The 15,740-nt window shown below is 34.2% G+C and overlaps 1 protein-coding gene across 2 annotated transcripts in view; it reads left to right on the top strand.

Annotated features, from left to right (window-relative positions):
• The window catches only part of mmy (UDP-N-acetylglucosamine pyrophosphorylase mmy), a 125,170-nt gene that overhangs the window by 3,751 nt on the left and 105,679 nt on the right, over positions 1-15,740 (top strand). The window contains exon 1 of one of the 2 annotated variants that reach the window (XM_090390903.1): positions 2,845-2,955. The exons of the other annotated variant lie outside the window; for it this stretch is intronic. The gene's annotated coding sequence lies outside the window, so the exon portion shown is untranslated. Of the gene's footprint in view, positions 1-2,844; positions 2,956-15,740 lie in introns of those variants that run through there. 2 annotated transcript variants of the gene reach the window in all.

A 15,740-nucleotide genomic window follows, 5' to 3' on the forward strand; every position in this document is an offset into this window, starting at 1 on the left:
AAATCCCACTGTAGGAGGAATGTTAGTAAATGTTTTTAAATAATAGATGATTCTCAACATCCTAATGTGGCTTAAATTTTCAATTTTTTTGTTCTCTGGAGTAGACTTTCTGAAATTAAGTCTGATATGCACCACTGTACTAAAGTGCGATAGATCTACATTCATTCGGAAGTGGAAGGGGTCAAGGAAAAAATGCAGTGTTGATACCACATGATATAAAAATCATCTATTAGTGAAAGACTTTCATAAACATCGATACCATGAAAGGAGAGGAGTGAAAATTGCTACTTACACTATTCTATCGAAAGTAATGGGTTCTCCTTTCGTTGTTGTTATTATTCAGGGGGGGAAAATCCTGCCACATCCATATGAGAATGGCTAATTCAGAGAGGAACTAAGAATGATCATTCAGACAAGAAAGCTCATTGCGATATCATCTGTAAAATATAAAAATGCTATCGTAGCCATTAAGCATTCTCAAGTCGAAATTCAGCAGCGTACTAAAAAAATGCCCTACGAACTAACTCCAAAAATAGTGAGTGGCAGAACCCGACGTGTCTTGAGAAGTTTGGTTACCTTCATCTCTTTGTTAAGAGATGAAGGTAACTCAGAGCTGCCCGCTCACCAACCATTCTTAACAACAAAGAGTATGCATTGTCGATTAGCATGAGCTAAGGCATCCAGTACCTGGACAGTGGAGCATTGGAAAGCTTATATGGAGCGATGAGCTGCAATCTCTCTCTCTTCCAGTATGGAGAACAATACACTTGGGTTCTGATGTGGAGCGAACACTTTTTAATCGAGTGTGTTGATCCAAGAATAAAGTTTGGAGGTACCAGTGTGAAGTGAAGCTGTCTCTCTTGAAATGGATGATCCACTGGACGAATTACATGGAATCATGATTATCAGATTCTGGATAATTGTGCATGCTCTACACTGCGTCAGGGCTACAGTATCATCCCACTATTCCTTCCAGCAATGTACGATCAGAACGAAATGATTATAAGCAAGTGGTTTGAAGAGAATAATAACATTGGAACATTGCAATGTCCAGTACAGATCTGAACCCAGTGAAATATCTGTGAGATGAACTAGAACAAAAATATAAAAAAATTAGGACAAAGTTAGATGGCCCTCTTCATTTAGTGAGTTTCAGTACGGAACTCACTAATGACCCGTTCCAAATTCATCTGTGAGATATGATGGAATAGAGAATTAAGAAACAGTAAAAACTTCCCCTTTCATCTGCGGAGCTTTTTGATGCTGTAAAGAGGAATGCAAATACGATGCCACCAGTTTTCCACCAGCAATTATTATGATGTCTTCCACGATACATTGATGTAGTTATTGTGGGAGGGGGAGGCAAGAAAATGCGTTTCCGTGAATAAAGACAATATCCGCACGTGTCCTCTGATTTTTGATCTAGCGAATATTTCCTGTTGTTTAGAGCGGAGTTTCAGAATTATCGATGTACATTTAGATGAACAGTATTAATGGAAGAATCCGCAGAAAACGCATGGAACAACTGAGTACGTGTTCGCTAGACTGGGACGAATCCGTAAGATGATGTTCTGTTTACTTGCTCTGTTGAGAAGAGAATTTTACAGAGTTTTTGGAATACCGTTATAACCGCAAGGAGTAACATCCCATAGTTGGATGAATCTGGTAGTTTCAGAGTAAGCAATGTCTTGTTCGGATAAAAGGATAAAATATAGCATCTGCAGTTTAAAAAAATTACTACCTTAGTCTTTTGAATGCTGCGGTAGATGTGACAGATTTTTGCCAAGACAAATTCGAAATTGTTGTTATTCAAAATAAAATAAAAAAAAAAAAAGAATAAGCAAAGTGGTGGGTGCGAATATGATAGCAACTTTGTTGAAAATCATATGTAATTTATAAATAAAATTTATTTTATTGTTTATATCGTTCCAACTTTGCAATAGTAGCGTAATGAATTAGAAAACAAGTATGGATTAGTAGTTCTGAATTAATTTCAGTTAGAATTACAGTTCTATCAGTGGTCGAGGTAAGGCTTTGAAAGAAATGTGATGGGGAAACTAATTTAAAGACTATTGATAGACTATATAGTCCATGAATATTAGATAGTCTGCTAGCATACAGTTAATAGTAGACTATATAGTATGTTAGTCGACTACACCATAATTAATTCATATACCATAGTATATTAGTTGACTGTACCATAGAATATTTTTACTAAGCAGTAAAGATATCTCTAAGGTACAGTCGCTTTCTACATCTGTTTGCTTGGATAAAACTAGATTCAAATCCTGTGAGAAACATTAGAGCTGCTTCTAGATCTTTTTAACAGCATAACATTCAAACTGGGTTTGTCTTTTTCGCAAAACAGGTCAATCGACTTGAAAACATTTGCAATCGCTGTTACCTCCAGACTCATCATGACCTCGATTGCCTCAGTGTCAACACGTGGCTAATAAGACACAAAGAAACACACTTCTCATCTTTTAACTATGCTGAAAGACATCAAGAAAACTGCACGTTAGAAAGAAAAAGAAAGAGAGAGAAATACAATACTGTCTATACAACTACATCATGGAATTGGTATTGCGTACACAATAACGAAACACAATACATCATCTTCATTCTGAACACGGCATCCTAACAGTGACGACACATTAGTGGAGCAGTTCCGATGCAGAACAATAGTGACAGTAGAAGCAGTTAGTGGGAAAGATGGTTGTAAGATTACCCCGTATGGTCACGTGGTGATAAGTGCGTAGGGGATAAAGACTGAAGGGCGATCCTATAACCATATTTTCTAACACCCTAGCAAAGAATCTTTCTCGTAGTGTTTTCACTAGAAATACGAACATAAAACAATGCAAAAGAGATGCAAATTGGATATACCATTCGACGTGAATGCAGAAGTATTTAACTTTTCGCCAATTCTACGATATTGTTTCCTTGTCAAGCCATGTAAGGGAAATTTTATTTATTATGAAGATATATATTAGTATTTAGAAAATAATATTAAAAGAGTTTATCTCTTTCACCTACAAAGTGTGCCAAGTCATCAGTCGCACGCATTATAAATATCAGACCTTATAACCATCAATTATCAATTATTTAATGTATATCAGTATGGAAAATATCACGTTTTTTCACATATATAAGCTGGAGTTTGTGTTATTAAGGGAAAGCTTAGCATAAAAGTACAGTATCAGTTTAATGATGTAATAATGCCATCTATAGTTTCGTCAATTTTAAAGCGCTTGTGCTATATCCCTTTAGATGCAGTACCACATCCCAAAGCTTTACATATTACTCATTTTGTACTATGTTGAGATCTTAAATTGTTATAATACTACTTTAACTCGGAATATTTCACATTAAATTGTAAAGTAGTTTGAAAAAGCTATGCGTTACTATGGAAACCCACATTGTCATCTGATTAAATATTGTGTAGAAACAATCTTGAAGAGGAAAAATATTTCCATTCTTGCCATTTTGTGATATGTTGGATATCGGTTGGACCAACAATCTTGAATGGGTTTATCGTGCTCACTTAAAATGGCCTCCTGGAATCTCTGTCCATCATAGATTTCAGGAGTTACAATTCCTGAGTTCCCACAGCTACAGGAGCACCTTTTGCATCCTGTAAAAACATGTCAGATAACAAAGACTCTAGACTATGAAGATAAAATATGCAAAGATAAAACTACTGTGTTACCTATTGACATGATAATAAAATCGGAACACGATAAATATTTGACAGTATTCTAAAACTGTTTAAACATAAGATAATGAAACGAAAGATTTATCTCTATCTATGAGATACTGTTTGGTGCTTTGTTTAAAAATCTAACATTACTTCCTCATTTGTATAAATGAGGAAGTAATGTTAGATTTATTTTGACATCAAAGATTAGTCATCAACTAACGTGCAGATGAATGGCCAATGCGCAGATAGGAATTCACCCTCCTTCACACACACGTATCCATAGAAATGCAAAAGAGAGGGAACTTTTTTTCTATATATACACAGTATATATATATATATATATATATTTTTTTTTTTTAAGAATAAATTTTAAATGACTTTAAACCGAGATAAAATATTAAATTTTAATGATAATAATACAACTAGTTTCAGCCTTTTACAGCCATCTTCAGGTATCCACTAAAGGTAGAACACAGTAATAAAACGTTGGAGTTACAAAAAACTGGGAATTACAGGCAAAAAATGCAACACATAATTGAACAAAAACGTTGTATTTTTCAAGTTGTTCTATCTAACGTGCTATTGTTTGTTGCATGTGTGCTTGCAGGTTCTCGTGAGCGCCAGTATTGAACAACTGCAGTATGACTATCAGGGATGTTATAACTCAAATTGCTGTTCAAATGTTCAGGATTAAGGAGGATTTCTCTGGACTCCACGATTTTCCTTTCAACCTCATCACTACAGCGAAAAATGTTTTCGGATTTATCCCAGCAAATTGAGTGACTCTGTAGATCGTCATGAGGGTTATTAGAGAAAAGAACATGACTGGATAGCGCAGATGCATGTGATCTTTTATAGGATATGTCTCTCTCTTATGCTCCTTAATACGCAGTTCAAAAGATTTGTTAGTCTGTCAAAAATAAAGAATATTACAGTCGCACCATAACTTGTAAACATCTGGATATTTCAGGTTAGGCTGAACAGGCTTCGGATGGCTTATAAGAGAACGAACTTTAGGGAGTGTAGTGAAAAACGTCCTGATTTTGTATTTTTAAGGACTTTAGCAAATTTATTGAAGACTGAACTAATGTAAGGTATTGAGATGCTACCTTTAAAATCAGTAGTTTCCGCAATACGCTGCCTAGGAGGATCCAGAAGAAATTTCTTAATTGTTTTTTCAGAATATCCATTTTGTTTAAAGATAAGAGAAAGCTGTTCAATTTCTTTTTGGAGTTCATCTGGTTCATTTAAAAGAGATCGTGTTCTGTGTCCTAAGGTAGAAATAGTTCCGAGCTTTTGTGGTAGAACGTGATGAGATTGACAGTGCAGATATCTGTTAGTATGAGTTGGTTTTCGGTATATAGAGATTTTAAATCTATCAGAGCATTGTGTAAGAATTACATCCAGGAAAGGAAGACAGTTATTTCGTTCTAGTTCGGCAGTGAATTTTATATTAGGATGCTGGTTGTTAAGATGTTGAAGAAAATCCATGAGAGATGTGTGTCCGTGACTCCATATAATGCAAATGTCGTCAACATAACGTCTCCAAAGTTTCGGCTTAAATGAGAAGGACGATATGGCTTTCGTTTCAAAATCTTCCAGGAAAATGTTTGCTAGAACTCGGGATAAATGGCTGCCCATTGCTAGGCCTTGGTTTTGTTTGTAAATGGAGTCCCTATATCTGAAGTAGCCAGATTGAATACAATGCTTTAATAAAGCAAATATCTTTTTTTTAGACAATTTGTTCTTAAGTAATGTTAATATCTCCTCAATAGGGACGTTAGTAAATAATGAGATAATGTCAAAACTTGCTATGATATCATTTTCACTGATTGAAATATTTTTGATATGAGAAACGAAGTCTGTGGTGTTTTTGATGAACGAAGAAGATTTATTGGAGAAACACTTGAGGTATTCTGCAAGATGTTTCGAAAGCTTATAAGTAGGACCATCAATTCCTTCCACAATTGGACGAAGAGGGGTGTTTTCTTTGTGTATCTTCGAAACTCCATAAATGCGTGGAATAAGAGGGTGAAGAAAACATAAAGAAAGGCGCATATTGTGAGGAAGTTCAAATGTAGTCTTTAACAGATTGTTTGTGCGGTTTTGTAGTTCCCTTGTTGGATCATCCTGAAAAATTGAATATGTAATGTTGTTTTCAAGCAATTGAAGCATTTTATTGTGGTAATCTTCAGAATTGAGGAAGACTGTGGCATTGCCTTTATCTGCGGGTAAAATAATGATATTTTTGTTCTTTTTAAGATTCTTTAAGGCCTGTCTTTCTGCAGGAGAAAGATTATCTCTTAGAGGTTTAGCATTATTGATAATGAAGATGGATTCAATACGGAGAAGTTTTGCCAAATGATTAGGAATAAGTGAACTGGGTTTTTCTATTTTAGTAAGTCGAGATTCTTTTGGAATAAACTTAGGTGAGAAGGGAAGGAAATTTAGACCTTTGCTTAGAATATCTTTTTCAGCAACTGTTAAAACATGTGACGAATTGTTTACTACAACTTTGTCAGGATTAATAGAGGCTTTAGTAGGAACAGATGTGTTTTGCACTCTCTTAAGAGTATCAATCTTCTTGATAAGATTAAGCTTATTATTATTTTGTATCCGTGTGGCTTCTTCTTCGAAACATCTTGCAGAATACCTCAAGTGTTTCTTCAATAAATCTTCTTCATTCATCAAAAACACCACAGACTTCGTTTCTCATATCAAAAATATTTCAATCAGTGAAAATGATATCATAGCAAGTTTTGACATTATCTCATTATTTACTAACGTCCCTTCTGAGGAGGTATTAACATTACTTAAGGACAAATTGTCTAAAAAAAAGATATTTGCTTTATTAAAGCATTGTATTCAATCTGGCTACTTCAGATATAGGGACTCCATTTACAAGCAAAACCAAGCCTAGCAATGGGCAACCCTTTATCCCGAGTTCTAGCAAACATTTTCCTGGAAGATTTTGAAACGAAAGCCATATCGTCCTTCTCACTTAAACCAAAAGTTTGGAGACGTTATGGTGACGACATTTTCATTATATGGAGTCACGGGCACACATCTCTCATGGATTTTCTTCATCATCTTAACAACCAGCATTCTAATATAAAATTCACTGCCGAACTAGAACGAAATAACTGTCTTCCTTTCCTGGATGTAATTCTTACACAATGCTCTGATAGATTTAAAATCTCTATATACCGAAAACCAACTCATACTAACAGATATCTGCACTGTCAATCTCATCACTTTCTACCACAAAAGCTCGGAACTATTTCTACCTTAGGACACAGAACACGATCTCTTTTAAATGAACCAGATGAACTCCAAAAAGAAATTGAACAGCTTTCTCTTATCTTTAAACAAAATGGATATTCTGAAAAAACAATTAAGAAATTTCTTCTGGATCCTCCTAGGCAGCGTATTGCGGAAACTACTGATTTTAAAGGTAGCATCTCAATAGCTTACATTAGTTCAGTCTCCAATAAATTGGCTAAAGTCCTTAAAAATTACAACATCAGGACGTTTTTCACTACACTCCCTAAAGTACGTTCTCTTATAAGCCATCCGAAGCCTGTTCATCCTAACCTGAAATATCCAGATGTTTACAAGTTATGGTGCGACTGTAATATTCTTTATTTTTGACAGACTAACAAATCTTTTGGACTGCGTATTAAGGAGCATAAGAGAGAGACATATCCTATAAAAGATCACATGCCTCTGCGCTATGCAGTCATGTTCTTTTCTCTAATAACCCTCATGACGATCTACAGAGTCACTCAGTTTGCTGGGATAAATCCGAAAACATTTTTCGCTGTAGTGATGAGGTTGAAAGGAAAATCGTGGAGTCCAGAGAAATCCTCCTTAATCCTGAACATTTGAACAGCAATTTGAGTTACAACATCCCTGATAGCCATACTGCAGTTGTTCAATACTGGCGCTCACGAGAACCTGCAAGCACACATGCAACAAACAATAGCACGTTAGATTGAACGACTTGAAAAATACAACGTTTTTGTGTCGGTATTGCAAATTTTGCCTGTAATTCTCAGTTGTTTGTAACTTCAATTTTTTATTGCTGTGTTCTATCTTTAGTGGATACCTGAAGAAGGCTGAACATAGTTGTATCATTATCATTAAATTTTAATATTTTATCTCGGTTTAAAGTCATTTAAAATTTATTCTCTAAAATGTATCATTACAACCGAGTAGAAGATCAAGAATATATATATATATATATATATATTATGATATACCTGCTTTGGAGTGAAAAAATACCTTATGCAGTACGTAGTAACTTTTTGATGCCAGAACTCTGGAATTAAATATTTCTAGCATACCTCAGGATGAGTATGACCTGTTGATATGGTGTGTTGGTTCCAATCCTGAAATTATGAATAAAATAAAACAAATAAAATAAAATAAATAAATATAAATAAAATAAAATAAACCATTAAAGAAAGTCTGAGATTTCCAACGATTGCACTGGAAAATTTCAGTCTTCAGTATACAGACCGAAGACTGAAATTCCTTATAAGGACTGGCTTAAAGGGGCGAAGCAAGAATGCTTTTCATCTTCCCCGTTTTCTGTAGACAGTATATGGATAAGGTGTTATTGAGCTATTAAAGCTCTGATCATGGCAGGAGGGTAATAGCAATAGCCGAGCCTCAGTTAAAACTTCATTGATTACAGCATTGCCACCCTCCCAGGGTTTCATCATTAGACCAACCTCAAGACTAAAATTTTCGTCACTCTGAACCTTTTATGTATATATTTACATTACTGTATTTGGTGTCTAATTATAATTTATGAGATTACTATAATTAATAAATTTTCTTGAAATCAAATTTAAACTAATAAACTAAATTTAAATAAAATTACTTTAAAATAATTTAGAATATATAATAAAATTATATTTTCTAAAAATATATTAATAACGTTTACTGGGACTCCATAAAGGTACATAATCTAATCTAATTAGCCAATTACCTCTCTTTAAACTAATGTACTACTTAAAGTATTTAAATAATGTATTTAAATACTATAGTATACAATTATATACAGTATACTATTTAATTTATATTTTTTTGCTAATTATTTTCTCGCATTATCATTTTTTTCTTAGTTTGCTTTTCGCATGCACAGAACATCTCTGCCTACCCAAAGTACATTAGGTGTTTCCAATGTGACCAGTTTTCTTTTAATTGTCTTGGTTTCCTCTGAAAAAAGTGACAGCAATTTTATCAGATTACAACTATGTGCGGCCATTAAAAGTCAATAATATTGTTGATGGTAATTTACTATGACTGCAATTCCCATAAAAAAAAAAAGAACCAAAATTCACACATAAATTTTGCCGTATAGCCCAGTATCATACAATTAAATATAACCATATTCTTCAAGTAAAACTGACAATTTCAAGAAAAATGATTACATTTGTGATACAATTCCATTGCTCCTATTCTGGAGTGTTGTTCAAACATCTTTTAACTAAATTCTCTCACAGCCTTTACTGTTATTTGTGTTGTGCAGGTTAGCTTGTGGCTTATTGCTACTGACAAATAAATCGCTGAGGTTGAGTGTTTTAATAAAACAGAAGATGTGAAGTTTTGAAATGTAGAACATGAAGTCGAATGTTCATTTTAACTTTGTTGAAAGACCAGTTCTTGAAATTTGTGACAAACGTTTTCCTGCTTTCCATTAAGGAAAAGCCAACTGCATTAAACTTTCTGGGACATTAGCGAAAACGCTTTACATGACTTATCCCACTATAACAGGTCAAAAATAATTAAATCCATCGATTCAGATTTATCCTACAGTAACCGAGGCATTCTCAAGGTTAAAGATCAATCATAATAATCGTTAAAAGCATAATCGAATAAGAACAAGAAATTTCAAGCAGGTATTCTGATATTCTGGCTACGCCCTGTAGGTGCAGTCAAGGATGGTGAGTTTTTTTAAAAATTTTTTTTATTTGACAATTTTTTAAATCCAAATTTATTTAACTAACCGTTTATTTTTGAGGCGAAGATCTTTAAAAGTAATTATTTTTGCTTCATTTTATTCAATAATGGGTGTTGAAAATAAATTCTGCTAGTCGCGCTATGATCCATATTCATTCACTATAATTGTATAATTACGAATTGCCAATATAAACCGAAGTTTACATTGACAATGTATATTGTAAATTGCTGTTAGTGGAGCTTTTCACTAGCAACAAATCCATCCACAATGAGTGGATGGATCTGTTGCTAGTGAAATTATTAAAGATGTACTATTTGGAGTAAAATACAATCATTATCAGCCATTATCAATCCACTGCTGAATGAAGGACTTTCCAAGCCCGTCTGTGAATGGCTTTTCTTCTCTATGTCACTCTTGAAAATCTAATTTCATCTCTATTGTGATTTTGGTTGGCGTTGTGGTCGTTTTTTCCTCCAGTGAAATCCAATCCAGTACTTCTTTTGACTATTAGTTCTTGTTTTCGACGAATACGCTAAGTCAATTGACTTCAACTGCTTCATCTACAATGGTTTGATTTCTTATGGTAGTGATAAGAAATTGTGATTCCAAGCATACATTTTCCATACTAAACTGTGTTGTTTTTTGTTTTTGAATTTCCTTTTTCATTTAATGTCCATATGTTAATATTGGGAGAATGAACAGGTTAAAAAATTATAAAATGATATAGTTATAATATTAATATTATTTATTTAATATAAATGTTAAATTATAAAAATATAGAATTATAATGTCATATATATATATATAATATAATATAGTGTATTAGCTATCTTGAAGGTTGTGCTCTGGAGTTATCAAAAAGTGGTTTTGATTTAGTCAATAATTTTAGCATCGGGCCTACAAAACAAGCCTGCTTTTCATTCGGTTTTTTTTATTTATGTTTGTTCTCATTAAAAGAGAGGAAAATCATTATAAGTTTGACGGAGACCATCTGCGCCTAGACTATTACAGCAGGAAGATAATCTTTAACGAAATTACAGCCTTTAGGACATAGAAAGCACTTTAAGCCTTGTTTTTAAATAAAAATAATAAAACAAATGTTTATTGTGTGCTGTTAAGAAAGGAGATACCTTGTGGACTGGATTTGTTAGCACTTCAGCTTAAAGTAAACGACTCGGAAAACTTTGTTAGTATGATTACAATAAAGGTATAGTTCCTAATATTGTATAGAGGTCCAACTAATAGGAAACTGAGAATTTTCATGTAATGTGAAATTCGTTGAAAAACTGGAAGCTATGCTTACAATGGTGGACATGGGCATGCTAAGAGGAAAAAATAAATAACTAAATGCGGGTGAGAAGACGACATTCGAAGATAAAAATCCTTGGGTAAATTTTATTGTGTTATTTGCTACATTGTAAGCGAGGTTATTTAAACCTAAAAGAAATAAATATTCAGGAGTTGGAAGATACCGGTCCGGTTAGCCGATTGGATAGCGTACCTGCTTTCCAACCAACAACTTCTGGTACGAATCCTCTACCCCTTCATGGGCATGGATGTTTGTGATTGTCTTACTAAGTCTGTGTGGAAAACTGCGATTCTACTTCTTCTAGCAGACACTTCACTCCCAAAGTACGGAAATGATCACACAGTGTTGAATGAAAGAAGTCAAAGGTGAAAAACTAAGGTGGCAGACCTCTATCGGTAATATCAATGGTTATCACTGTGAAGATAGGTGAATTTGGTGCAGTGGAATATCGGAAGGTGGGGGAGGATAGACGATTGACCCCTCTTACAAACATATCAGAGTGCAATTTTAGTTACATAACAAAAATTCAAAGCCTACTTGTATTATTTTTAAGTTATAATACAATGTAAATATTTGAAATCTTATCAAAATTGAATTATACAAAAACAAGGAATGATAAAACCTAATAAATATTTTTTCATCGTTTCTCTTAATCTAAAGTGTAGATCCACACCTGATAAAAAAAAAAAAAAATTTAAAAAAATTTTGCATTTATAATGACGCACTCGTCAGTCACATTGATGAATCAAGTTTTCCATTTCGTTCTTCTAGTACATGCTTTTTCAAATCCGTATAGTGAGCAAGAGCTTGCAGAATGATTGTTCTTTTAGGGCTACGCCTCAGGTTTTCTGGAGGAGCTTAAGTTTGTAAATTACGTTCCCTGGTGAATTTGCATGCTATGTGTTATGAAAAACCTGAGTCTCGAGTAGTGAGAGGAGAACCTTTCACTGGAAACACCCCCAATACAATTTTCCTCACATCTTTTGATGGAATTCGAACCCATTTCTTTCCAATAAAGATACATCGCTCTTCCTAACTGAAAGGCACGCGCAATGTAAGAACGAACAACATTCTTTCGACCTCTAACACGAACGTACATTAGGGAGAAGGGGGACACCGGCAGCTTTATCTCCAAGCCTAGCACGTAAATATGTAAATATATCAATAATGATATTAGCGAGTAAGCTTGTCTATAATTAGAAATAAATATATTATTATATTGTATTCAAATTTCATTAATTTATATCTCTAGTCTAAAAGCAAGGTACTCACATATTTTATTGTCAACTTTCTGTTTTCTTGGAATAAATCAAAATGGAAAAATTTAGAACAACGGACGATTTTAAGTTTTATTTCATATAATAATAATAATAATAATAATAATAATAATAATAAAATTTATCCAAAATACTGCCGGGAATCCTGAATTAAGTTTGGCCTCCGACTCCAGCTGAAACAACGAATTCCTCTAGAGGGCGCATTGATATCTGACTAATCGTCATACCATCAGCTTTTTCAACAATCAGGACATTGTCTTTTTTCTCGATTCGCCAGATCTTCTCTTCACTCGGTGACTAAAATCGAGGTTCGATTCTAGTCACCAACTAGATCATTTTTTTTTTTTTGGACATTTTCGGGCAATTCTAGAGTTAATCTATCCAATAGAGGGAGATTTTATTTTCTCCCAGAAATTCTGGTTGTTAACTTCGTAACTTAGAAAAATGACTGTAGAATCAACAATTTTACCCAATTGGATGTACTTGAGATACAATGATAACGAAAATCGAAGGCCATTTGCCTATAAACTTCCAAAAATAACGAGTTAAATAGTTTTACAGTCCTCCTTTTTCGAAATAAAAAGATGATAGAGTTCATTGTGCAGCATAGTAACTCTCTAAAGTTTTGGGAGAGAAGATACGAAGACAAGCCGTGTGTGAGATTAACCAAGTCATCACTGTTATCTAATCCTACATGCGACATATACGCATACTTTTTGTGATATTTGTGGAAGGAGAATCACTGAGAGAAGGAACTAGTGAGCCTGAAATTGCACAGGGCATTCATACGACAGAAATATTCAGAGTTTGAAGAAGAAAATGTGGCTGTTATTTCCAATATTTTAAGTTGCTACATTTGGAAAGATTAAATTTGTATGAATCTTTAATAATAAATTTAGTTTAATCCTTTATCCAAGTGTAAGGCAAACAAAGTTTGCGCCTGAAGTATCTTCAGGACTGAGGCAACTCGTAGTAAAGGTGAACCAAGCTCTCATCACGCCTTGTCTCAGTACCTCCCATAATGCAAAGCATTATGGGAGGTACTGAGACAAGGCGTGACGAGAGCTTGCAGACATGTATAATGCTATGCATTAAGAGAAGGGCCACTACCAAGACCGGTTTCGACCTTATGAGTAAGTAAAGCCGTCTCTAAAAATTCGGACGATCCCTAGGCCACTCAGTCGTGGGCGAAAGACCGTCCATCTCAGCGGTGGCTCCACTCAGTGATGGCCTTCCAGCCACACGCCACCACCGAGCAGAACCACTCATATTCCGAAGAAAATCATTCACCGACAAAGCCCCTCAGCGGACCGTGCCGGAGAACACTTTCTCCGGAGACTCAAATTGCTCCCTTATTGCTCCCTTAAGGCAAAAACCCCAAGGGAGCGAACTCATAATAGCCCCCACTGGTTTCAACCTTTATTGAGGTCTCATCAGTGAGTAGGCAGACCCAGAAGTGGTGATACTAAGGCAAAAGCAATGGGAGAGGTCATATTTACTTATACGGGTTGCCAAAAGGTGTATCACCTTATTATTAAATTACTCGGGATTTAGAGAAAGATGTTGGAAGTTTATAAATCTTTATAAAATATAAAGAATCTTTACAAAAATAATCTTCATTTTATAAAGTAATGAGAAATAAAAAGGAAATTATTATATCTTTAAAATGTTATTTGAGGGGTTGGCAATTTTTTTAAGCTAATGCATTTAAAAATAAGCTTCTATGGTTTGAATTAGAAGATGAAGATAGTCGCATATAATAGGGGTGGCTGATGCATGGTTGATTGGGGAGATTCTTGATGAAAATGAAACTAGGGAATTAAAATGTTGTCAGGAGAGGCAGAATAGGAAACGTTTTGATTGTCAGTTAAGTGTGATCAATTAATGAAAAATAATAAGGAAGGATCTTGTCGCGGATGTTACAGTTAAATGCTGTCTATTATTACTGGTCAATTTTGAGTGATGGATAAGAATTATTAGTTATAATGAAGGATATAAAAGTGGGAATTGTTGACTCGAATACTTGTGGCGAGAAAACTAGAAATTTGCAAGGATTCACAATTCATAAGAGGGTGGGGGATGCATTTCATAAAATTGATAATTTATAAGTCAGTTTGTCTTATAGCAGTTATTGATATAATGAAAAATCTTAATGAGGAATCATATCAAGTATATTATTGACAAAGATTTCTATTAGGCAGCGACATCATGGTTTTGTAATCACTTAGTTTGAACTTAACAGATCTGTCTTGAAGAGATGACGAGGGAGATAAATCGAGGCAATGGTTATGATTTTGATTTATTTTGATTTCATGAACATCAAGTGGTCTACATATGAACTTGCTGATAAAAATGAGTCGATTGATTACTTAGTTAAATTGATAAAATTAATTGGTTGACAAGCAGGTGGAATTAAATAGTGTTTAAAGGGAAAGACTTTCAAGGATTATTTCGTTACGAACAGAGTCCCCCCCCCCCCCCCAGTTCAACTTTCGGAACTTTCTTATTCGACATATTTATCAATGATTTCAGCTCGTGTATTCGGGATAAAACCTCTCTCTTAGCTGGTGAAGTAAAACTGTATAGAGTAATAAATTTTCCAGATGACAGCAAGTCTCTTCAAGAATGATGCTAAAAGACTATAAAAGAGAAGTGGTACTTAAAATTCAATTTGGTGAAGTGTAAACATATTAAATTTCAAAATAAGTGGGAGTAGATGAATATGAATTGAACGGGAAGGACTTGGGCGAAGTTAATGGATTACTAAGTATTTGTGTAGATAATAAAATTTAGAATCATATTGGATCACTAAGGTTATAAAGTACAGCTTACTGTATTACTTTATATATATTAATTAGTTTAAATGACTGATACCGAGTATCAGTCGTTTAAACTAATTAATAATATTTTCTACCGAGTAAAAATGAACAATCACAATATATATATATATATATATATATATATGATGCTATCGGATATATATATATATATATATCCGATCTTTTAACCAGACTTGACGAAAAAATTCGTGAGAAAATACCCGGTTTGCAGAAGAAAAAAATTTCATCAGGACAATACATCTGCTCACAACGGTATTTTGGCGATGGGAAAATTAATGGATCTGCACTATGGATTGTTGGAACATTCACCCTATTCCACAGATTTGGCTCCCTCTGACTTCTATCTCTTCCCAAAACTAAAACTCTTCCTCGCAGGTCAGCGCTTTTCTTCGAATCAAGAGGTGATTGCTGTAGAGGGGTAATGTTCAGATCTTACTGAGAACAACTACAGGGGGGGGGGAATAATGGGCCTGGAGCATCGCTGGAATTAATGTATTAGTCTTAAGGGAGATTATGTTGAAAAATAACAATAATTTTGATATCATAAATTCGTTTCTTCATTGTTAGGCCGAGAACTTTTCAGACCACCAACGTATATACAGGGTGTCCCAAAATTCACGCAAGATTTAAATGTAGCGCCATT

This window comes from Typopeltis vanoorti, chromosome 3, assembly GCF_054136105.1.
Source record: "Typopeltis vanoorti isolate ZY-2024b chromosome 3, IOZ_Tvanoo_1.0, whole genome shotgun sequence".
NCBI lineage: Eukaryota > Metazoa > Arthropoda > Arachnida > Uropygi > Thelyphonidae > Typopeltis > Typopeltis vanoorti.